This window comes from Dama dama, chromosome 3 (assembly GCF_033118175.1).
Source record: "Dama dama isolate Ldn47 chromosome 3, ASM3311817v1, whole genome shotgun sequence".
Taxonomy (NCBI): domain Eukaryota; kingdom Metazoa; phylum Chordata; class Mammalia; order Artiodactyla; family Cervidae; genus Dama; species Dama dama.
In genome coordinates this window covers 20,433,896-20,458,233 of record NC_083683.1, presented here as the reverse complement: position 1 = coordinate 20,458,233, position 24,338 = coordinate 20,433,896, and the positions used below count along the sequence as shown (strand labels likewise).

Here is a 24,338-nt window from a genome sequence, read left to right as displayed (position 1 = left end):
ATGCCCCTTAATATATACAGAGTTAGACAGCTAAAAATTTGCATAAACACAAAAATATCAGCATGCATGTTTTTAAAAAGGAAAGAATTGTGGAACTTGAATAAAATCAACTCTAGGTATTTTCCTTCACGGAAACCATTCAGAGATCATAAGTCACTGAAAATAATTGATTGCTGAAGTGAAATCCTTGGTTCTCATTTAACTGGGTTCTCAGTAAATGCATTTGTTTTACTTTTCATGTACTTCTGTATAATGATATTTAATCCAGGTTGTCCTCATAAGGATAATCAAATTTAAATAGCAACTTCCAGTTTTGACTGTATTTGTTACATTACCACACAAACATTTTTCAAAACTTCCTATTAAAAACAATTCTACCAATATGGCACCTATGAAGAAGAGCAGAGTTAGATTTAAAGTTTAAATTACAAAAATGTTAAAAAATAGACTCTTCCTCTTTATTATTTTCAATAGGTGCTATGTCACCATGGGGACCAATGTCAGATTCTTTGGAAAATATGAAACAGTAGCTTTTAAAAACTGTATGAACTAGAACACATGAAGCCCACTTTTAAAAGGGTATATTCAAAAAGGGATCCAAAAGAAGTGAATATCCCTACACTACAGTGGACTGCATAGAAAATCCTCACAAATCAAAGCAATATGAAAAACAGTATGGAGTACATTAAAAGATGGTCTTAGCCTTAATGTCCCCAATGCATACATAGGGTGACACTATGCATTTTGCTAATTTTTTACATTAATAATAAACTGAATATAGACTTTTAACACAGGGGACAGGTAAATATGAAAGCAAACAAAGCCTGGTTATCTTCTTTACTTACATTTCACACCATTATTTTTTGTGGCATCACAAAATTAGATGGACCTTTTTATTTGTGTTTGGTAGAAGGTGGACAGGGAGGGAGAAAAGTCTTTTCATGTTCATTTCCAACAAGTTTGCCACATTATTGAGTCTTTACTAATGTGATAAGCAAAAACTACTCTATGCACAAATATTAACTTGCATCTGTGTTTATAATGTTCATAATGAAAACCAACTCTGAAGATTCTGCTTCAGTTTTCTTTGGATTTAATAAATGAACATACATCATCACTCTAATGATTTTGATTTACTCTTGGTATAAGATCAACCATAGGTAACTCCTGACATAAATAAGAATGGTGAAAATAACCCCAAATTTCCACATTCCCATAAAATGCCCTGAAGTTTGTATGCTTTAGACTCCATCTAGATTTGTGCCACTTTTCTTGTATAGTTTCTATTTTATACATCCTTACAAAAATAACATGAAATTAGACTAAGGCAATAGTAATTAAATAAGAAATAAAACTTCATATTTTTGCTAATGTAGCATAATAAAACAGTTAAATTTTGCCTATAGGGGTTGTAAAAATAATGATGTGGTTTTCTTCCTTAAAAATAACACAGCTTCCAATATTTCAGATTTCATAATTTGTTTTTCCTGAACTTTTAATCCTAGATATTAACTAGCATGGTGATCATAAATTTGCCTTCTCTAAAATTATAAAATCTGCATGCCATGGATTAGATAATTTTAGAGTTGAAGAAGATTTATCTAGAACCCATTATTCTTTTATTGAGGAAATAAGAAAAAAGAATGTATTTTTTAAAAAAGAACCTTTAGTAAGTAGCTAATTTATTAGGGTCCTTCAGATGAGTTCGGAAAATCAAGACAGGTGTTTGGGTCTATTTTCTCACAGATTTAAATACACTACCTCTTGTCAGTTACAATTTATTGTGTATTATTTCTTCTTTATAAATGGATGGACATCTTTCAATGACTTACGTTTTGTGAGCAATATGACTACAAATAAAAAATTTGACAAATAACGTCATGAGAAGAGACTTGGGCCGGAGAAAAGAGCCTGAAGCTGAGAAAGAGCCTGCGGGCCTGAGTGCACGCTGCAGTCAGCGCCGCCCACCCTTCCAAGCCGCACAGTCCTCCTCTGTGAGATAAGAGGGTTTCATGAACTAGGTGACCTCTTTTTCAGGGTTTGAAGCTAACCCTTTTATTCTAACCCACTTACCTATATTTTAGCCTGCTTAAAAAAATCATTACCACAACAGGGGCATAATGTGTCTACTTAAAATTTTGGGGGAAAATGCCTTTTCATTTTTATATTCCCCATTATTCAGCTGTCTGATATGTCCAAGTCTTCTAAGAGTCAGAGCTTGCATCTGTTTTATAGGACGTTTGACACAGTGTAAGAAAATTAAAGCAAAGCAAGTCTAAGGGAAATTTAAGTAATGACCAAGGCAAGTGAAGGATTCATTAAATCAAGAAATGGAGCAAGTTATGTTTTGAGTCCTTAAGGCAAAAATTGCTAACTGCGCACCAAAATCCATGCCCTCTTCCACTTCCTGGAATAAAGGATAATTCTCATTTCCTTGGTAGCTAGCTGTGGTCATGTGACTACACTGTAGCCTGTAGAATATTAGAGCTCCTCACCGTCAGGGTCAGCCCATAGACATCTTCATTAGTCCTCCATGTCCTTTTTCCCTAAAATGAAGCTTTCAGAGTGGCCTTGAATGGAACTCTTATACTGAACATGTGAGACGCCTACCTGGGCGTCTGAATGACTGCATGCCCAAGCACCAGTTCTCAGACCCGATTCTGTTTTGTGTGCAAGAAGTACACCTTTATTGCTTTTTTTTTTAATCCAAACATATCTTTGGGTCTGTTTTTTAAAGCAATTAACCTTCTCTAATGCAGTCTTTAAATAGAATAAGAAAAGACTACTCTCAAATTGCCCTCATTTTGTGTTGTTACAAACATATGTAAGTAATTATCTACTATATAATTCAATAAACTTGCATTTAGCCCGCTAGATCAAAATATGTAGCTATACTCAACTGGGTAAGAGGATAATCAACCTCATTACAAAATTAAGACTTGTAAGAGATAATGTTGGTGAATAAGTTACCTAGTTTAGATATGTGCTTGTGTAATTGGCTGGTAATGATATGTGTGATTAGTACTACTGATATAGGAGAAGTGTGTGGAATCCTAGTGAGTGGAACACTACATTAGCTCAAAGTAATCAGCCCAGTGGGGAGCACACTTAGGGTCCTGACGCTGAAATGCAGTTTCCTTAAATTTGCATCATCACAGGGAAATGTTACTAGAAAATGTGATGGGGGGAACAAATTTTTAAAGAATAGTGCATGTAAAACCAACTATATGGGTTTTTCCTCTTTTAGGAATAAGCTGTAGATGATATTTATCTTCTCTACTCTTGAGGTGAGGCTTGGCATAAGAAATTAGTTAGGAATCAAAACAGTGGGATAAACATGGGAAAAGATGCTCAACATCACTAATAATTAGAGAAATGCAAATCAAAACTAAAATGAGGTACCACCTCACACCAGTCAGAATGGCCATCACCAAAAAAATCTACAAACAAATAAAAACCAGAGAGGGTGTGGAGAAGAGAGAGCCCTCTTGCATTGTTGGTGGGAATGTAAACTGATCTAGCCACTATGGAGAACAGTATGGAAATTTTTTTAAAAACTAGGAATAAATCTACCATATACCCCAATAATCCCACTACTGGCCATATATGCTGAGGAAACCATAATTGAAAAAGATACATATACCCCAATGCTCACTGCAGCACTTTTTGCAATAGCTTGGACATGGAAGCAACCTAGATATCCATCAGCAGATGAATGGATAAGGAAGTTGAGGCACATATACACCATGGAATATTACTCAGCTCTAAAAAGGAACACATTTGAGTCAATTCTAATGAGGTGGATGAAACTGGAACCTATTATACAGAGTGAAGTAAGTCAGAAAGAGAAACACAAATACTGTATATTGATGCATATATATATATATATGGAATTTAGAAAGATGGTACTGATGAACTTATTTGCAGGGCGACAGTGGAGAAGCAGATATAGAGAACAAGCTGTGGACACAGTAGTGGAAGGAGAGTGGGCCACATTGAGAGAGGAGCATTGAAACATATACATTACCATGTGTAAAACACATAGCTAGTGGGAAGTTACCGTATAACACAGGAAGCTTAACCTGGTGCTCTGTGACAACCCAGAGGAGTGGGGCAGAGTGGCAGGTGGGAAGAAGGTTCGGGGTGGGGGAGCATGTGTAACCTATGGCTGATCCATGTTGATGTATGGCTGAAACCACCACAACATTGTAAAGCAATCATCCTCCAATTAAAATAAATAGTTTTTCAAGAAACACCATGGGGAAGACAGGCAAATGAGGGAAGTTTAAGCGATGGGTAAAAGATTGCCTGCATACACCTATACAGTTCTTCCTCCCATCCCTGTGTCTCTCCCAACACACACATACCTTCTGCTCTTCCTCTCTAATTGCTGGAGCTTGCAAATGGGATATATCTTTAGACATGCAAGAGGATATTTTATAGAGAAAGGACATTAAAATCAGACTATATTAACTGATGTTAAAATGCACTGACCTTAGCTGGCTTTGTTTTCACCTAAGATCTAAAACTACTTTTGAATTCCTGTGAATGTTAACTCTTAAATCTTCTGTGATAGGTGGCTGGTACACATAACCTATTTTACCGTGAGTTTTCTTTAAAAGTCATTGGTTTCTGGGTGCTTGAAACTTAACGAAAAGTAAAAAGCACAACCTTTATAGACTTTTCAGAGCATCATACTCCAGTCTTCATTAATTGAATATTCATTTAAAAACAATAAATAGCCTACTACATATCTTACCATACATGAAGACACTATAACTGTCCCTTAGGGCATAGATTTTTTTTGAAGCAATTACTGAAATGCTTAATTAAGAAGCTTACTGTTCTATCTACTATTCTTTGCTATTCATTATTGAAAGATTTTTATGTGCTCTTTGTGGAAAGATCCTATGGTGAAGACTGAAAACCCCACTTGTCCACAGAGCACCATAGAATAAAGAGGGAACTACACAGAGGAGGTATCTGTGTCAACCATGGGTCCTTGTGGTCATTTCCTAGAGAAAACAAAGATATGGTTCAGGCATTGGCAAACTGTTGTCCGCAGAGACAAGAAGGAATTACAGTTGGTCCTTCACACCTACAGGTTCTGCATCAGTGGATTCAACCAACTGTGGATCAAAATATTTGAGAAAAAAATTCCAAAGTTTCAAAAAGCAAAACTTGGATTCACTGCATGCTGGCAAATATAAACAAAGCAGTTACACCGTATTAGATATTATAAGCAATCTGGAGATTATTTAAAGTATCCTGGAGGATGGGGATAGATTATATACAAGTACTATGTCTGTCATCTTGGGCTTTCCAGTTGGCACAGTGGTAAAGAACCTGCCTGCCAATGAAGGAGACACAGGTTTGATCCCTGGGTCAGGAAGATACCCTGGAGGAGGAAATGGCAACACACTCCAACATTCTTGCCTGGGAAATCCCATAAACAGAGGAGCCTGGCAGGCTATAGTCCATGGAGTTACAAAGAATCAGACACGACTGAGTGACTGAGGATACACATATGCACTATGCCATTTTATATAAGGGATCTGAGGAGTCTGGTGTCTGTGGGGGTTCTGAAGGCAATACCAGAGTATACCAAGAGATGGCTTACTTGCTTGTACCCCACAAAATTAGGAACGTGAAAAGTTGCACAAAAAAAGAGTTCTCATGGCCCCTTCTCCTCCTGCTCCTTTTCTTCCAGAAAGCCCACTTACAAAACTGACTCAGGCACTTAAGTTTATGATTTCACATACACTTTGATAACACCCCTATAAATAATAAGTATCATGATATTAATCTGAATTTTATCCTAATACTTCCTTTCTCACTCACTGAACTTAGATCTCTAAAGAAATGAAACCTGCTTTTTATCCATCTTTTTACACCCATAGCCTAATGCAGAATCTAGTTCAAAACAGACACTCAATAAACATACGCAAACTAAATTAAATCATGGCAGTAATGTCAGTTCTTAAAAACAAGAACATTTTGCAAGTATATTAAAACAAACATTGCTACCATTTCTTAATTAAGTATTTTCTAAGATTAAATGATACCAGAGAAAATTCTGTCTGAGTGATCTTTGTAGTATTTTTGCTCATCTTGTTTCCTAATGGTACACATAATAGAAGACATGAAGGCCATTGCTATCTAGCCAATAGCTTTGAATAAACCAGTCTATAATAAAGTAAAATAGCCTTATAGCCAGTGAGAAAGCAGAGGTATTATACAACACCTCTGTTCTTTTCTTTCTGATTAGCAAATGACTCCTACTCTCCTAGAAGTGTTACTACATAGCAGGTACTTAAATAAATTGAGAGAGGGCTTAGGAGTCTTTCTTCTGTTCAGTAAATTGACAAGGGTCAAATTACATGATCTCCAAGGTCCCTTCTTCAGTAAATACTTAATAATTAAAAATAAAACATCCAAAAATAATTTTTGCAACTTGTATAGTTCCACCACCACCACCACAACCATCCTTTCTTTGCCACACACTTGTTTTTTCATTTCCAAACATAATTTCTCAAGAAATCAGTCATTATGTAAATATAGTGGGTCCTCTAGGCACTCAATAATGTTCAGAAGCAAAGTCAATGTTTGGTCATTAGTTGGAAAAGCCAACAGATGTTAGCTCTTTTCCCAAAAGTGAAAAAGTCCTTAGCTTTATGGTCAAAGTCAACTAATTTAGTTCATTTTACATTTTAGAAAACTATCAACTTAGCTAAGCTATCCTATATTGAGGGGGCTTCCCAGGTGGCTCTGTGGTAAGGAATCTGCCTGCCAATGCAAGAAACACGGATTCAATCCCTGGGTCGGGAAGATGCCCTGGAGGAGGAAATGGCAACCCACTCCAGTATTCTTGCCTGGAGAATTCCAAGGACAGAGGAGCCTGGTAGGCTATGGTCCATGGGGCTGCAAAAGAGTCAGACATGACTGAGCGACTAAGCACACACACACATCCTATATTGAGGAATTTCTGTATTCCCTTGGTGGCTCAGATGGCAAAGAATCTGCCTCCAGTGTGAGAGACCTGGGTTCGATCCCTGGGTTGGGAAGGTAGCCTGGAAAAGGTAACGGCTACTCACTTCAGTATTCTGGCCTTGAGAATTCCATGGACTGTATATCCATGAGATTGCAAATAGTCGGACACGACTGAGCAATTTTCACTTCACCTATAGGTTATGGAATGACAGTTAAGTTTGTTTCAGTTTATTGTCCTTAAAAGCTTCAAGATCAGTACTGTTATGCCCATTTTTTAGATTGTCATTATTCAGTCACTGAGCGACTGAACCACAATATATATGTATATACAAAATATATATAGTCTAGTATACATACACATGTATGTATACTATCTGTGTATACATACACATATATATGCACATATACATATTCTAGTACACATACATATACGTATTGTCAAGTAGTTAAGTCACATGTGAATCTTTTGCGAACTCAAGATCTGTAGCCTGCTAGGCTCCTGTGTCCATGGGATTTCCAGGCAAGAATACTGGAGTGGGTTGCCATTTCATTCTCCAGGGTATCTTTCTGACCCAGGGATTGAAGCCTCATCTCCTGCATTAGCAGGCAGATTCTTTACCGCTCAGCCACCAGGGAAGCGCTATATGTGTATATATATATATACACTGCACTTAGCAGCATATGGGATTTACATTCCCTGACTAGGGGTTCAACCCTGTGCCCCCTACAGTGAAAGTGTGGAGTCTTAACCACTAGACCACCAGGGAAGTCCTTTTTTATTTTCTTTAAAGATAGCTATAACTTGTAGAAGAGAATCACCTTGCCAAGCTCCCTTCACTAATGAGTAACAAGAGTTGGAATTCAAAGTCAGGCTGACAAGAAGCTCCCATGGTTCCCCTGCATGAGGTCCCCTCCCCAAACACCACTTTGAGATGTGGTTAAAGGCTTGCTTTCTCCCTTCCTTTAGCATCTGTTCACGTGTCATAATCACAGCACTTATATTCCAGATGCTGCGCTGTGCTCAGGCATGTCCGACTCTGAGACCCGGTGGGCTGCAGCCCTCCAGGCTCCTCTGTCTGCGGGATTTCCCAGGCAAGAATTCTGGAGTGGGTTGCCATGCCCTCCTCTCACATCCCAGACCAAAGCACAGGTAATTACCTAATAAAATCTCAGTGCTATGAAGGGGAAGTAAGCAATATTAGGGAAAGGAGATTTATGGGGAAATAATTTAAATAGGGTGTTTAGGGAAAGGTCTCCCTGAGGACATCTGCATGAAGTGAGAGAATGGGTTGCATAAATCTGGGAGGAGGAGAATTCTGACCAAGGAAACAGCAAGTTCAAAGGTCCTGAGACAGGAACAAATTTGGGATCTTGAAGATGACACAAAGGACTTTGTGGATGAAACAGAATAAGCCTGAAACAAAGAGGAGGGCCTGAGGCTGCAGCGGTTGGTGGCGCTGAATCATGACAGCTCTAATGAAAAGGGCTTCAGATCATTTTTCTATTGGTGATGAGAAGCCACCACAGGTTTTTGAGCTAGGAAATAGCATGATCTGATTTATGCTCTAGGAGGGTGACTCTGACTAGAAGAGAGAGCAAACTCAAATATGCCACGTGGTCTTCCAAGAGAGAAGGGGGTGAAATATGATTGTCCAGTTCATCTCTCTCTCTCTTACTATACGGACTATATTCATGAGAGGTACATAATCTAGTGGGTGAAACTGATGACCTGAAAACAGACATAACGTTTTATTTTGTTTTTAAGATAGGCTATGCATGAGATTTGTTTTAGAAACAGTTTCTCATACAGGTATCAGAAAAAAAAAATTCCAGAAGCTTATTCATGCATTTTTTATTGCTACTCAATTTGCTAAAAACAGCATCAGATGATATGGGAAGGTCATTGAGAAATCACTAAAACAAGAAAACATTTTAAAAACACATATACTGTATATACAAGAAGTTATATATTCCACTGAGTTAATTAGAAGATTGATTACAGAATTTAAATATAGAAAATAGCCTGAAAGAGCACCAGAAAAAATTACCCACATAGCTTATAATTTCCATGGAAAATATCAATACAATTCTTAAAGTTGGTATGGAATCCTTCTTTCTAGGCAGTGAAATTTTCCAGTGCTCCACAGAGCCACATGGGACTGCAGAGAATAAAAAATTACAGCATGATTTTGCAGAGTTTAAGTTTACTGACATCAGGATATCAAATCATTAACCTAAAGGTCCATAAATCAGTGGAGCTTCTAACTTCCTACATGGCTGCATTTTTAGAAAAATGTGTGAATAATAGGAAAATAAGAAAGATAAAAATATCACTCAAACCAAGGTACTTAAAAATAACTGGGTATATCCCCTCTTGTCTAAGATTTATGTCAACATTTTGCTTTTTATATAGATTTTATTACACTATATGTAAGTTTATATATTTAACTTAAGGTTATTTTCCATGCTCTTGGGAATTCCTCATAATTACTTGCAGATTACTTCAAGAATATTCTATTGGGAAGATAAGTGAAGCTCACCATTGTTGTGCATTTTGGATATAAACATGTTGTCACATCTCAAGTAACAGAACCATGCACATCTTTGGGAACAACGCTTTTACATGGCCTGGATGACTTTGCCAGGGTGGAACACCCAAATTAGAATTCTCATGCTACAAGTTATAAAATGTTATGGTTCTTGGTTAATCTGAGTTCATGTTTTCCGGCTTCATCCGTCAGCAACTGACCTCAGACAAAGGAAAGAGAGTGACTGTGATGGCCGATACCGAGTCAGCACTCCCAGCGTGCTGGACCCTGTGCCAAGTGCCACACGCACATGATGTCAGCCTCACGACGGTCTTCTGGGGTGAGCACCGCTGATAGCCTCAGCCTACAGATCAAGGCAGAGGCTCAAAGAGGTTACCAATCTCCCCAGGGTCACATTGCTAACAAGGGTAGTGCTGTTATTTGAACCCAATCTTCCGCTCCGAGCCTGTGATATTCTTAACCACTCTTCTGAAAGGCCTAGAATGTAACTTTTTATTCCTTTTCCCACCTTCTAGCTAAAAAAGTGAGTTAGCAGAATATGGGAAAAATCAAGTGGGAATCATCTCTGGGGTCCTTGAGAACACCACCACATGAAAACAGATGTGGAAAGAGAGACTGGTTTGGTACATGACTGTGACTTTGAAATGGGGGCTTAGTGGACTCACTGTAGATATATCTTTTAGACTTCGGTCATTTGGGCCTCTTCTGCCAAAATCACATTCTTCATCACTGCTCCTCATTCCCTGGGTCCCTTCATTATCATGTCTAATCTCCACAAGTCAAGGAACACCCACAGTTCAGACTTTGGCCTGAAGAGATTAACTCTAGTTAGCAGCAACATATCTAACATGAAGATCATGCGTTGCAATAACACTTTGTTTTCAGAAATATTATTGGTAGAGGTAAAAACAACAGAGTACTAGAGTATGGTCTAAAAAAGAAAGAGAGATAATCACATAAAATTATGAGCTTTAATTTAAACAAGAGGAAATGTTTCAAATAACAGAAGATATTTTCCTTATCAAGGTCTTATGGGAAAAGGACAAGTTAAGGCTGTGGAAAGTGATTTGGGGTTCTAAATTCAGACTGAGAAGAAAGAAGGACTAGAATACAAGCATATGAAGCGTGGGAGAAAACTGCTTCCTGGATAGGAACTGCTTGGGAAGGGCACTGCTTGGGAAGTCCACCTCATTTCAAAATCTCAACAAGAAAACGCAAAATCAAGGCAACCCCACCCCCAGGGTACGCACAGAGGTACTGCTACACGTATGAGGCCCCTATAACTCCTTATGTAACTTTCTAAATATACTGCTGAGGTCTAACTTTTAGACTGATACAAAATTAAGCAAGAAGATATAATCCAAAAAGTGGATGTATTGGGTGGGGGGACACTTTTGAGAGTGTGATCTAGCCATGCAAAAGAGTGATGACTCAGTAAGGAGGCTTTTTAGAAGAGGAACCAAAAAGTGAAATCTCTGAAATCTAAAGGGACTGTAAAAAGAGTGAAGCAATAGCATCCCATTTAACCCATGCTCTGTAGCCAACTTGAAGAAGCTCCTGGCCAAAGTTAGACATTTTGAGTATCAATAAGAATAAAAAACTGCAATGGATTTAAACTCATCAAATATACTTAAATCCAGAGGTCAAAATGGTACTTAACTAAAGCAAAACAAAACAAAATAATTGGTCACTAAGGAGAGAACTGGCTCATTGTGCCAGAGAACTGGCTCATTATTTTTGATGCTGAAAAATGCAGGGAAACAATCAGGCATTTCCCCTGTCTTTTCTTAAGAACTGTATCACTGGATCACAAATAGTAAAGGAGAGTGAAGAGCAAGTTTCTCTTTGAAAAGCTATTTCTTTTATAACCAGAAAAGAAAAGAATGAATCGCCATTTGCAAGCTCTAGTGACTTATTAGAGCTGCAAATATCATAAAAAGAGAGACTACTCTTTATTTTATGTGTTCATATAGAGTCAACTCTGAAGCTAACTTGCTAAAAGGCCTTAAATTAAGCCTCTAGATTTGATTACCAATTTATAAGTGATAGAGAACACAGAGGATCAAATACAAATGCAGAGTAGAGATGCAATCACCAAAATCCACACTGTGGGAAATCATACAGGACAAACAATCTCATGCTTTATCAAATATTTTTTAAGGTGAAAAAGAAAATCAATAGTTTAAAAGAGATTAAAAAATATCAACCAACCACAGCACAATAAAATTATTTGGATCTTAATTCAAACAAACTGTAAAAAAAAAAGAAATATGGCATTTATGACACAACTGGAAATTTGAACACTTCCTGAATATCTGAACCTTTTTTTTTTGGTGTTACTGAGCAGCCTGAAGAATCTAAATTCCCCTAGCAGGGACTGAAACCAGCTCATGGCAGTGAAAGCCCTGGATCCCAACACCTAGGAACTCCCTCTGAATATTTGATATTATAGAGGAAATACTAATTTTAGGTCATTATGTTTAATAATGTCATTTTTTAAGATATACAAAGTGAAAATTATTTTGAGAAAATGACTTGATGCCGAGACTTCAAAATAGTATGAAAGTTTGGTTGGGAACATAGATGAAGTAAGACTGATGAGTTAATAATTGTTAATACAGAGCAATGTATATAAGGGCTTTGATAAATAGCTCTAGTGGTTTTTATATACATTTGAAATTCTTTGTCATAAATAGTTAAAAAAATAATTGAAGTAAGAACTAAGTTTTATTTATCTGTGTAGCCCCAGTATACATTATAAAACCTTCACATTGCAAACTGCTTAAAAATATTTGCTGAATAGTGAACTTCAAGGAAGGCGACATATTCATTCTCAGTTTCGTTCTTAACAAATCGGAGCAACAGCATTTTTTACCTCCCAGGGTCATTGTGAGGGTTAAAAGAGGAGGAATAGAAGAGTAGTTTGTTCACCATAAAGTGTCACACACAAACGTGGAAAGCCTTCAGGCTGAAGAACTAGAACCAAATTCAACAATCACATGTTCTGCATTTGTATTCTGTCCTTGATTTGTTTCTTACAACGAGCCACTAAACTCATGGATAGATCCCAGCACATTCATTTTCCCCTTAGGGACAAAGTACCAAATGGTAGTGTAATTGCCAAGGGAAAATTATTACTCTGTTCTGATTTATTTCCATCATAAATCCAAAACCAGCCAAACAGGCTCTATCACAAAAACAACAGGGTTGCTGTACAGTAATGAGAACCCCACGTACAAGTACCCCATAAATCCGAGAGGATCGCAACCCTCCAAAGGCGTTCTGAAACATGTATTTAAATCAGAAGGGGGAAGCCAGGCTGGTGGCTTGTTGGTCGACACCATTTAAACAATGAAAATGAGGTGATTCCCTCAGCTGTCAGCTAGAGAAATGTCCCATCACCTGTCTTATGTAGACTGTACAACATGTGACAAGCATTTTGTTTTTCTTTACACGTTTTCTGTTGCATCAAAGAAAAAAAGTCTTTTCATTTGGCAATGATAACAGTCATCCACAGTTCTCTTAAATTCAATCATAACTGCTGCTAGCATGTCAAGGAAACAATTTCAAGCAACAATAGTGAATGAGAGAAAAGGAAGTGAGAAGGACACAACTTCTGTTCCTGTCATGCATTTTTCCTTCTCTAATCTTAGCAAGAGACACTCATTCTTACTTATGGAGAAGTGAAATATGTAATCCAATTCTTTATTATTTAAAGTGATATTTTCCTGCCTCTCATAACATTATACCCTATCCCAAATTAGAGGTAAGAGCCACTCAATGCTATTGCAGATGAAATGTGGAAGGTAAAAATACCTTTTATTATCAATGAAATAGAAAAGGGATTTCTATTATATAATTCATTATATAGAAAAAAGGATGACCATCTTGGAAAAAATAGATAGTTGTGGCCCCTTGAAATCACGGGAAGCAGGGAAGCAGGAATGTTAGCAAGATTTTTGATAATTGTTCTCAATCATAAGAATGCTAAATGATAATCTGAAGAAAGCACAAAGTTAAATAAACTTGCTGAGCTACAAGGAGTACAGGAGCCAATGAGTATAAAGGATATTAACAGTATAAAGAAACAAGGCAATCAATTTATTTGAGAATTTGTACCAAAAGGAATTTTAGATTTGAGGCCATTTTTCAATTCTTGGAATTAAAGCATATTGAAATAATTTGAAAACAGCTAACAGCTATATGGACTATATCACGTGGACCACAACCTTGTCTAACTCAGTGAAACTATGAGCCATGCCATGTAGGGCCACCCAAGATGGATGGGTCATGGTAGAGAGTTCTGACAAAATGTGGTCTACTGGAGAAGGGAATGGCAAACCTTGAGAATCTCATGAACAGTATGAAAAGGCAAAAATATAGGACAGTGAAAGATAAACTCCCCAGATTGGTAGGTGCCTGATACGCTACTAGAGATCAGTGGAGAAACAACTCCAGAAAAAATAAAGAGAGACAAAGCAAAAACAATACTCAGTTGTGGATGTGACTGGTGATGGAAGCAGGTTCGATGCTGTAAAGAGCAATACTGCATAGGAACCTGGGATGTTAGGTCCATGAATCAAGGCAAATTGGAAGTGGTCAAACAGGAGATGGCAAGAGTGAATGTCATTTTAGGAATCAGAAAATTAAAATGGACTGGAATGGATGAATTTAACTCAGATGACCATTATATCTACTACCGTGGACAAGAATCCCTTAGAAGAAATGGAGTAGCCATCATAGTCAACAAGAGAGTCTGAAATGTAGTACTTGGATGCAATTTCAAAAATGACAGAATGATCTCTGTTCGTTTCCAAGGAAAAACCATTCAATATCACAGTAATCCAAGTCTATGCCCCGAACAGTAACGCTGAAGAAGCTGAAGTTGAATGGTTCTATGCTAACACCCCAAAAAGGTGTCCTTTTCATTAGAGGGGAGTGGAATGCAAAAGTAGGAAGAGATATCTGGAGTAACAGGCAAATTTGGCCTTGGAGTACAGAATGAAGCAGGGCAAAGGCTAGTAGAGTTTTGTCAAGAGAACACACTGGTCATACCAAACACCCTCTTCCAACAACACAAGAGAAGACTCTACACATGGGCATCACCAGATGGTCAACACCAAAATCAGACTGATTATATTATTTGCAACCAAAGATGGAGAAGCTCTATACAGTCAGCAAAAACAAGACCAGGAGCTGACTGTGGCTCATATCATGAACTCCTTATTGCCAAATTCAGACAAATTGAAGAAAGCAGGGAAAACCACTAGACCATTCAAGTATGACCTAAATCAAATCCCTTATGATTATACAATGAAAGTGACAAATAGATTTAATAGACAGAGTGCCTGAAGAACTATGGACAGAGGTTCGCGACATTGTACAAGAGACAGGGGACAAGACTATCCCCAAGAAAAGAAATGCAAAAAAGCAAAATGGCTGTCTGAGGAGGGCTTACAAACATCTATGAAAAGAAGAGAAGCAAAAAGCAAAGGAGAAAAGGTAATATTTACCCACTTGAATGCAGAGTTCCAAATAGCAAGGAGAGATAAGAAAGCCTTCCTCAGTGATCAGTGCAAAGAAATAGAGGAAAACAATAGAATGGGAAAGACTAGAGATCTCCTTAAGAAAATTAGAGATACCAAGGGAACAGTTCATGCAAAGATGGGCTCAATAAAGGACAGAAATGGTATGGACCTAACAGAAGTAGGCAATATTAAGAAGATGTGAAGTATACAAGGAAGAAGTGTACAAAAAACATCTTCACGACCCAGATAATCATGATGGTGTGATCACTCACCTAGAACCAGACATCCTGGAATGTGAAGTCAAGTGGGCCTTAGAAAGCATCACTATGAACAAAGCTAGTGGAGGTGATGGAATTCCAGTTGAGCTATTTGAAATCCTAAAAGACGATGCTATGAAAGTGCTGCACTCAATATGCCAGGAAATTTGGAAAACTCAGCAGTGGCCACAGGACTGGAAAAGGTCGGTTTTCATTCCAACCCCAAAGAAAGTCAATGCCAAAGAATGCTCAAACTACCGCACAATTGCACTCATCTCACACGCTAGTAAAGTAATGCTCAAAATTCTCCAAGCCAGTCTTCACCAATACATGAACTGTGAACTTCCAGATGTTCAAGCTGGTTTTAGAAACCAGAGGAGGTTTCTAAACCTCCTGACAGAGGAACCAGAGATCAAATTGCCAACATCTGCTGGGTCATCAAAAAAGCAAGAGAGTTCAAGAAAATCACCTATTTCTGCTTTTTTGACTATGCCTTTGACTGTATGGATCACAATAAACTGTGGAAAATTCTTCAAGAGATGGGAATACCAGCCACCTGACCTGCCTCCTGAGAAATCTGTATGCAGGTCAGGAAGCAACATTTAGAACTGGACATGGAACAACAGACTGGTTCCAAATAGGAAAAGGAGTGCATCAAGGCTGTATATTGTCACCATGCTTATTTAACTTATATGCAGGGTACATCATGAGAAATGCTGGGCTGGATGAAGCACAAGCTGGAATCAAGACTGCAGGGAGAAATGTCAATAACCTCAGATATGCAGATGATACCACCCTTATGGCAGAAAGCGAAGAACTAAAGAGCCTCTTTCTGAAAGTGAAAGAGGAGAGTGAAACAGTTGGCTTAAAGCTCAACATTTAGAAAACAAAGATCTGGCATCCAGTCCTATCACTTCATGGGAAATAGATGGGGAAAGAGTGGAAATAGTGGCTGACTTTATTTTTTGGGGCTCCAAAATCACTGCAGATGGTGACTGCAGCCATGAAATTAAAAGATGCTTACTCCTTTGGAGAAAATTTAAGACCAACCTAGACAGCATATTAAAAAGCAGAGACATTACTTTGCCAACATAGGTCCATCTAGTCAAGGCTATGGTTTTTCCAGTAGTCATGTATGGATGTGAGAGCTGGATAAAGAAAGCTAAGTGCCAAAGAATTGATGCTTATGAACTATGGTATTGGAGAAGACTCTTGAGAGTCCCTTGGACTGCAAGGAGATCGAACCAGTACATCCTAAAGGAAATCAGTCCTGAATATCCATTGGAAGGATTGATGCTGAAGCTGAAACTCCAATACTTTGGCCACCTGATGCGAACAGCTGACTCATTTGAAAAGACGCTGATGCTGGGAAAGATTGAAGGTGGGAGGTAAAGGGGACGACAGAGGATGAGATGGCTGGATGGCATCACCGACTCAATGGACATGAGTTTGAGTAAACTCCGGGAGTTGGTGATGGGCAGGGTGGCCTGGCGTGCTGCAATCCATGGGTCGCAAAGAATTGGACACAACTGAGTGACTGAACTGAACAGCTACATATTACAACAGAAAAATTTTGTCCTTTGGGACATTAATTTTCAGAAAATTTATAAAACCTCCAGAGACAGATGCTAGGGCTTTAAAGGACTTCCCAGATGGTGCTAGTGGTAAAAAAAAAAAAAAAAAAAAAAAAAAACAATAAAACCTACCTGACAACACAGGAGATTTAAGAGATGTGGGCTTGATACCTGGGTTGGGAAAATCCACTGGAGGAAGGCACAGCAACCCACTTCCCTATTCTTGCCTGGTAAATTCCATGGTCAGAGGACCATTGCAGGCTTCAGTCCATGGGGTTGGGCAGAGTCTGACATGACTGAAGCCAACTCAGCAAGCACAGAATAGCTACCTGGTTCTCTTTTCTCTAAATTTTAGGTAAAAGTTTCAGTGTCACAAAAAATCCTGAATATAGGGTATTTACATAGAAATATTTAATTAATCTAGATCTCCAAGTCAGAAATATATGACCTTAGCCTTTCCTTGATTTTCTTTAATGTTGAAGATGTTAAAAAAAAAAAAAACTTGGGTAAAGTAATGATAATGATGTTCTAACTCCTTAATGATAATTAGCAATTAGAGGACATTAATGGTATAGATTTACTGTGTTCTAACAATGACACTCATTAATTTTAATAGTCCTATAGTTAAGTCCTTGCTTATCCTCTGAAAATTTACCCTTCATTACCACTTGTAGAAAGTAATTTTTAGAAGTTGAAGCATCAATGAAAATACAAAGAATACCAAAAACGGTTAGCTTATATATATATATATATATATATAAAATATATATACAAAGAATACCTATATATATATATATGGTATATATATAAAATAATATATATAATATATAGAGAGCAAACATATATATATATGTTTGCTCTGAATTAACTAACAGTATAAATATATATATTATTTAAAAATACTATTACATGTTATCTTTTTTTACAAGAATAATACATTTAAAACATTTTCTACTTTGCTAAAATGATCACATATAGTTCAACATTATTGAAATTCAAAGTGATATACAATTGTAAAAATTAAAAATACTTCTCCAGTAAGAGAACCACTTTTACAAGAAGATAATTCTGAAATCTTAATTTAATGAAAGTCATTATCATTATTATTTAATGTACAATTATAATACAATAATAATTTTCATAAGAATCATATATAAATATTAAAAAGTAAAAATGTAGGCAAAAATATGACAAAGTGACACAATCTTTTAAGGAATTTATTGAGTTTTAGAAAAATGAAAGAAAGCTGGGACACTCCATAAACTATAATACACTTTAAAAATGAGCACTTCCTGCAGTGGAGATTGGCACAACATTGTAAATCAAAAAATTAAACAATTAAAAAATAAACTTATACTTGCTACTCCTTTCTTTCAGAAGGAACTTCATCCCCACTAAACTATATTAAAATAATTTTTTCTATGGATTTATCCATTGTTAAATCTTTATCCACTGAATCTCTGATAAGGAAAAATGAGAAAATCATGAGACTCATATTTTCTACTAATTCGTGTGTCCCTTCTGGATTTTTAATTGTTGAATCATGTTTACGTTTTCTTGGTTTAAAGATCTGCCTTCTATTTTGTAACCTTCATTTCCTTGTTTCCTTTGTTCCATGTTCATGGGGATTCAAGATGTACCGCCATTCTTTTGCAGTGAACGGGTGACTTGATTGCATAAAAGGCTTTGTATTCTATGTGAGCCAGTCTGAATTTTCCAGTTTCTAGGTAACCTGTACAATTTTTAAAGCCCAAGGTTTTCACCCAAATATGTCTTAATATTTGGGTAGAAGTATTTTCCTTAAGCACAGGGTACCCTTTCAATCTGCATATTCACATCTTTACTATAAGAAAGTTTACCCTTTCTATATATTCAATTTTTTTTTCATTTGATTTCTTTTTCTTCATAAACATTAAGTGCACACACACACACACATATACCAATAAACAAACACACTGAATGTCTCTTGTTTACATTACAATTTTGTTTTTTCCATTTATCTCAGTTATCTCAAGCTTATTCTCCACGTCATTCCTGAATATGTTTGTCCCTGAGTCTGTTATTTTTACTGTAATATGGTTTTCTTTCTTGTAATGCCAGATAAATTTCTTTTGCTGATTTATCTCTTTTATTCTTTTTGTGTGTTTTCTTTAAAGTCTTGCCTCGAAAGAAACCACATGTCTGTTTTCATTCTTGGAAATCACATGATGAGAATATTTGAATTTTTTGCTTGATGTAGTTCTTCTGTTGTTATTCTTAACTATCTTTCATATGGTACTTTTATATAATTCTATGACTTTCAGAGCCAGACATGCTGGAATGCTAAGTCAAGTGGGCCTTAGAAAGCATCACTACGAACAAAGCTAGTGGAGGTGATGGAATTTCAGTTGAGCTATTTAAAATCCTAAAAGATGATTCTGTGAAAGTGCTGCACTCAATATGCCAGGAAATTTGGAAGACTCAGCAGTGGCCACAGGACTGGAAAAGGTCACTTTTCATTCCAATCCCAAAGAAAAGCAATGCCAGTTCAAACTACCACACAACTGTGCTCATCTCACATGCGAGCAAAGTAATGCTCAAAATTCTCCAAGCCAGGCTTCAAAAGTACATGAACCGTGAACTTCCAGATATTCAAACTGGATTGAGAAAAGGCAGAGGAGCCAGAGATCAAATTGCTGACATTCATTGCATCATTGAAAAGGCAAGAGAGTTCAGAAAAACACCTACTTTTGTTTTATTTACTACACCAAAGCCTTTGACTATGTGAATCACAACAAACTGTGGAAAAATCTTAAAGAGATGGGAAACCAGGCCACCTGACCTGCCTCCTGGGAAATCTGTATGCAGGTCAAGAAGAAATAGTTAGAACTGGACATGGAACAACAGTCTGGTTCCAAATTAGGAAAGGAGTACGTCAAGGCTATATACTGTCACCGTGCTTATTTAACTTATATTTGAGTACATCATGCAAAATGCCAGGCTGGATGAATCACAAGCTGGAATCAGGATTGCTGGGAGAAATATCAATAACCTCAGATATGCAGATGACACCACCCTTTATGGCAGAAAGCGAAGAATAAAGAGCCTCTTGATGAAAGTGAAAGAGGAGAGTGAAAGAGTTGGCTTAAAGCTCAACATTAAGAAAACTAAGATCATGGCATCTGGTCCCATCACTTCATGGCAAATAAATGGGGAAACAATGGAAATGGTGACAGGCTTTATTTTGGGGGCTCCAAAATCACTGCAGATGGTGACTGCAGCCATGAAATTAAAAGACGCTTGCTCCTTGGAAGAAAAGCTATGACCAATCTAGACAGCATATTAAAAAGCAGAGACATTACTTTACCAACAAAGGTCCATCTAGTCGAAGCTATGGTTTTTCCAGTAGTCATGTATGGATGTGAGAAATGGACTATAATGAAAGCTGAGTGCTGAAGAATTGATGTTTTTGAACTGTGGTGTTGGAGAAGACTTTTAAGAGTCCCTTGGACTATGAGGAGATCAAACCTATCATTCCTAAATGAAATCAGTCCTGAATATTCATTCAGCTTTAGCTGAAACTCCAATACTTTGGCCACCTGATGCAAAGAACCAACTCATTGGAAAAGACCCTGATGCTGGAAAAGATTGTAGGCGGGAGGAGAAGGGGAGAACAGAGGATAAGATGGTTGGATGGCATCACTGACGCGATGGACTTGAGTTTGAGTAGGCTCCAGGAGTTGGTGATGGACAGGGAAGCCTGGCATGCTGAAGTTCATGGGATCTCAAAGAGTCAGACATGACTGAGCGACTGAACTGAACTGATGGATTTCAGGCTGGTGTATATTTAAATGACACATGTTTGAAAGGGGTGGTCCTATCTAGTAGAAGTAGCTGTTGATAGATTATAACTTAAGAGCCATCATGGTGAATAGGCTGAAACAGTAGTTTACGTTTGTGTTGCTGTTATTTAGGCCTGGTTATAATCAAATCAGTGGTTCCATCTCTTTAGCCGTATATTTCTGCTACAGAGTCACATTTCAAAATTTTCCAGAGAGCTGTGTGATTCATAGTTCAACCTTGCATAGTGAAGGTACTTGTTGTGGAGATTTAACATTTAATTGTTTCTCTCCAGCTGTCTCAATTAATGGTTGCTAAGCCAGTTGCCATATATATTTCTTCCCCACCCCACTATTTCTTTCCTCTGCTTCCTGCAAAAACTGGGAGTTTGCATGTCATCTCTTTCAGGCCTGAATTCGTTTTCTGATCTTCCATGTAGAGAAGAATTCAGCAATGTAACTCATCATTCCTCTAGATTCCATTAATCTGAATAAGGCAGTCTCTTCATACATGTGTCTTTCATTTTTGTAGATTTCTGTGTCCCACAGAATTTCTGTAAATACTTCCATCCATTTTCAGAATCTTTCTGTGTTTGGGCCCATAATTCATTGTATTTTTCAGTCATTTTTTTTTCTTCCTTTTTTTGGTTGTTGGCAGTTGGTGTCACGGAAGCAGGGAGATATACAAATGTGTGTGTGTGTGTGTGTATATATATATATGTATATTTCATTTCTTTCAACTGAACTTCTTGTTTCTAAAAAAGCATAATAAGCAAACAAAAACTGGTCCTGCTAATCTGGCTCTTGAAAATGTTGTGTAGAAGCCAATGTTTTCATGTATTTCTGGTAGCATATGTAATTGGTATCTGTGTATTACTCAGCTTGCTCTTGACTAGATCGATTTCATTTTTTTATCCTGAGGACATAAAAAGATTTTATTTACCTGATTCCCTCACAATTAGGAATTACCATGTAATTAATTGACTTCTACCAAAAGGAAACAGGCATATCCAGACTGGCATCTTAAAGCTTATTGTGTATTTCTCCCAGTCTCACTCTGTCCTGTTGGAATAGAGTCAAATCCAAGTTCACCAAGGGCTTACTTGTTAAGGATAACAACCCTTGGCCTACTTGATAGTAAGTCTTTTCAAATAGAAATATAACTCAGGGGATGAGCCTGAAAGTCTAGTTCTCCTTTTGAAGACTGAAGAACTTGAGATAATCCCCAATACATCAAAGAAATATAAGAGATCTGAGAACTAAGTCTCTAAGATATTGTTGAGGTGGGGACTCACACAAGAAGTTGCCAGAAAAAAATAAGGCTACTAAGGTTTCAAGAGGGTTCTGCTTCCAAAGATGCTACAATCTTACACTAGAAGCATGTGTAACTGTTTGACTTGAAACGACCTTTAGGCATCAACCTAAAGACTGTAGACAGTCTTGGAAGTGGGGTAAGAACACTGTGTGCTGCCTAAGGGAGGTATATGCCCACCACTCATCTCACATATGTTCATGGAGGATGATGGAAAGGCAAGAGGCTCTCAAAGGGCAGGCCCAGAGACTGCTAAGAAAAACTGACCAGGAAGCTATGCTCAGAAAGTAAAATCAGAATTTAATGAAGAACTTTTTTCATCCCCAAGTCCTTTACCACAGCTCCTAGTTTTCCATTCTTTTTTCTTCTTTTGAATGTCACATTTTGTTCTGTCATTATCCTACCGCTGAGAATCAGTTATGTGAGAGACAATCAACTTATCATTTCTTCCCATTTTTTTTTAAGTCTGTAGAGATCTGTGCTTCACTTGGAGATATTGGAATGGGAATTTGGTTTGTATTCAAAAGATAAAATTTCCGAGAGTGTCATGTGAATACTCCATTCATGACCAAGAATATAAAGCATGCAAAAAGAAATCAGCATTTCATTTATTTAAAAAAATGCAGAGCAATCCCATCTATCAGGAAATTTTCTGTGGTTTCAGGTAGGTTTTCTTTAAGACTTTCCAATGTAAAAAAAGCAGTGTAGGAATTCAGTTGAAATGTTTGAAAAACAAAAGTGGTTGTAAACCATGCTGATTCTAACTAAATGTAGAGATGTGGTCACTAATATTAAGCTCTGGTAATTAATAATTGTAAATAAACCAGCTCATTTTTCTACCATGTTACGTATACTACACAATACACTTATGGAAGAAAAAATGGTTAAGCACATTTAATTTTGCTTGTACAATTAAATAATAATTAGTTGCTAATTTTCTGAGTTAATAACTGTTTTTAAGAAGACAATACTTCAAGAAAAAGAAAAGATTAAAGCATTTTTTCTCTCTTTTACTTTCTCAGTTGAGGCATGTAGATTAGGAAAGACAGCACATTAGTGTTTTTGAAAAACCTTATATATAACTTCCATTTTGAAATACATACTAATGTCCAGTATAATTTATATTTTAGAATACACACACATCTTTTACTTTTCTTAAAGTACAAATTGCTATTGATTCATAAATAAAATATAAAAAGGACCACAAAAAATTATTAATTGTTAAAAATGAAGTGCACTATAATATTCTAAACATGGATACAATAATAAGAAATTCCAAAAGATCTCCACTTCATTGATGTTTAACAGAAAGAGAGAAATATCTGTAAGTCCATATATCAGAACATTCTCATATAGCAGTATATAACTAGAGACAGATTATATTCTCCAGAGTGACAGGTTTTTACTTTCCTATAGTGCTATTCCCTGTGTGATTTAATTCAGATAAATATGGTTTAAAACTGCATCAAATAAAAAGTGAAACTGGTTGGCAAACTAAATATTTTAAAATGACTTTTCTATATTAGCATGTCACTCTAACTAGGCAAAGCCAAAATCTGGACATTCTTTATGTAGTTAGAGATTTGAAATCTGAGCATGCATCTTAATCTAAAATTGGGACAAAATTTCATAGTGCAAGATATTACTTTTTTTTCCACTTATTTTTATTACTTGGAGGCTAATTACTTTACAGTATTGTAGTGGTTTTTGCCATACATTGACATGAATCAGCCATGGATTTGCATGTATTCCCCATCCCGATCCCCCCTCCCACCTCCCTCTCCACCCCATCCCTCTGGGTCTTCCCAGTGCACCAGCCCTGAGCACTTGTCTCATGCATCCAACCTGGGCTGGTGATCTGTTTCACCCTTGATAGTATATTTGTTTCAATGCTGTTCTGTCAGAACATCCCACCCTTGCCTTCTCCCACAGAGTCCAAAAGTCTATTCTGTACATCTGTGTCTCTTTTTCTGTTTTGCATATAGGTTATCTCCCAGAATATTGGAAATAAAAGCAAAAATAAACAAATGAGACCTAATTAAACTTAAAAGCTTTTGCACAACAAAGGAAACTATAAGTAAGGTGAAAAGACAGCCTTCAGAATGGGAAAAATAATAGCAAATGAAGAAACAGACAAAGGATTAATCTCAAAAATATACAAGCAACTCCTGCAGCTCAATTCCAGAAAAATAAATGACCCAATCAAAAAATGGGCCAAAGAGCTCAACAGACATTTCTCCAAAGAAGACATACAGATGGCTAACAAACACATGAAAAAATGCTCAACATCACTCATTATCAGAGAAATGC

At 37.0% G+C, this 24,338-nt stretch overlaps 1 protein-coding gene across 1 annotated transcript in view; it reads right to left on the bottom strand.

The window, feature by feature from the left end:
- TRHDE (thyrotropin releasing hormone degrading enzyme) overlaps positions 1-24,338 on the bottom strand; it is a 419,920-nt gene that overhangs the window by 44,757 nt on the left and 350,825 nt on the right. The gene's annotated exons all lie outside the window — the stretch shown is intronic.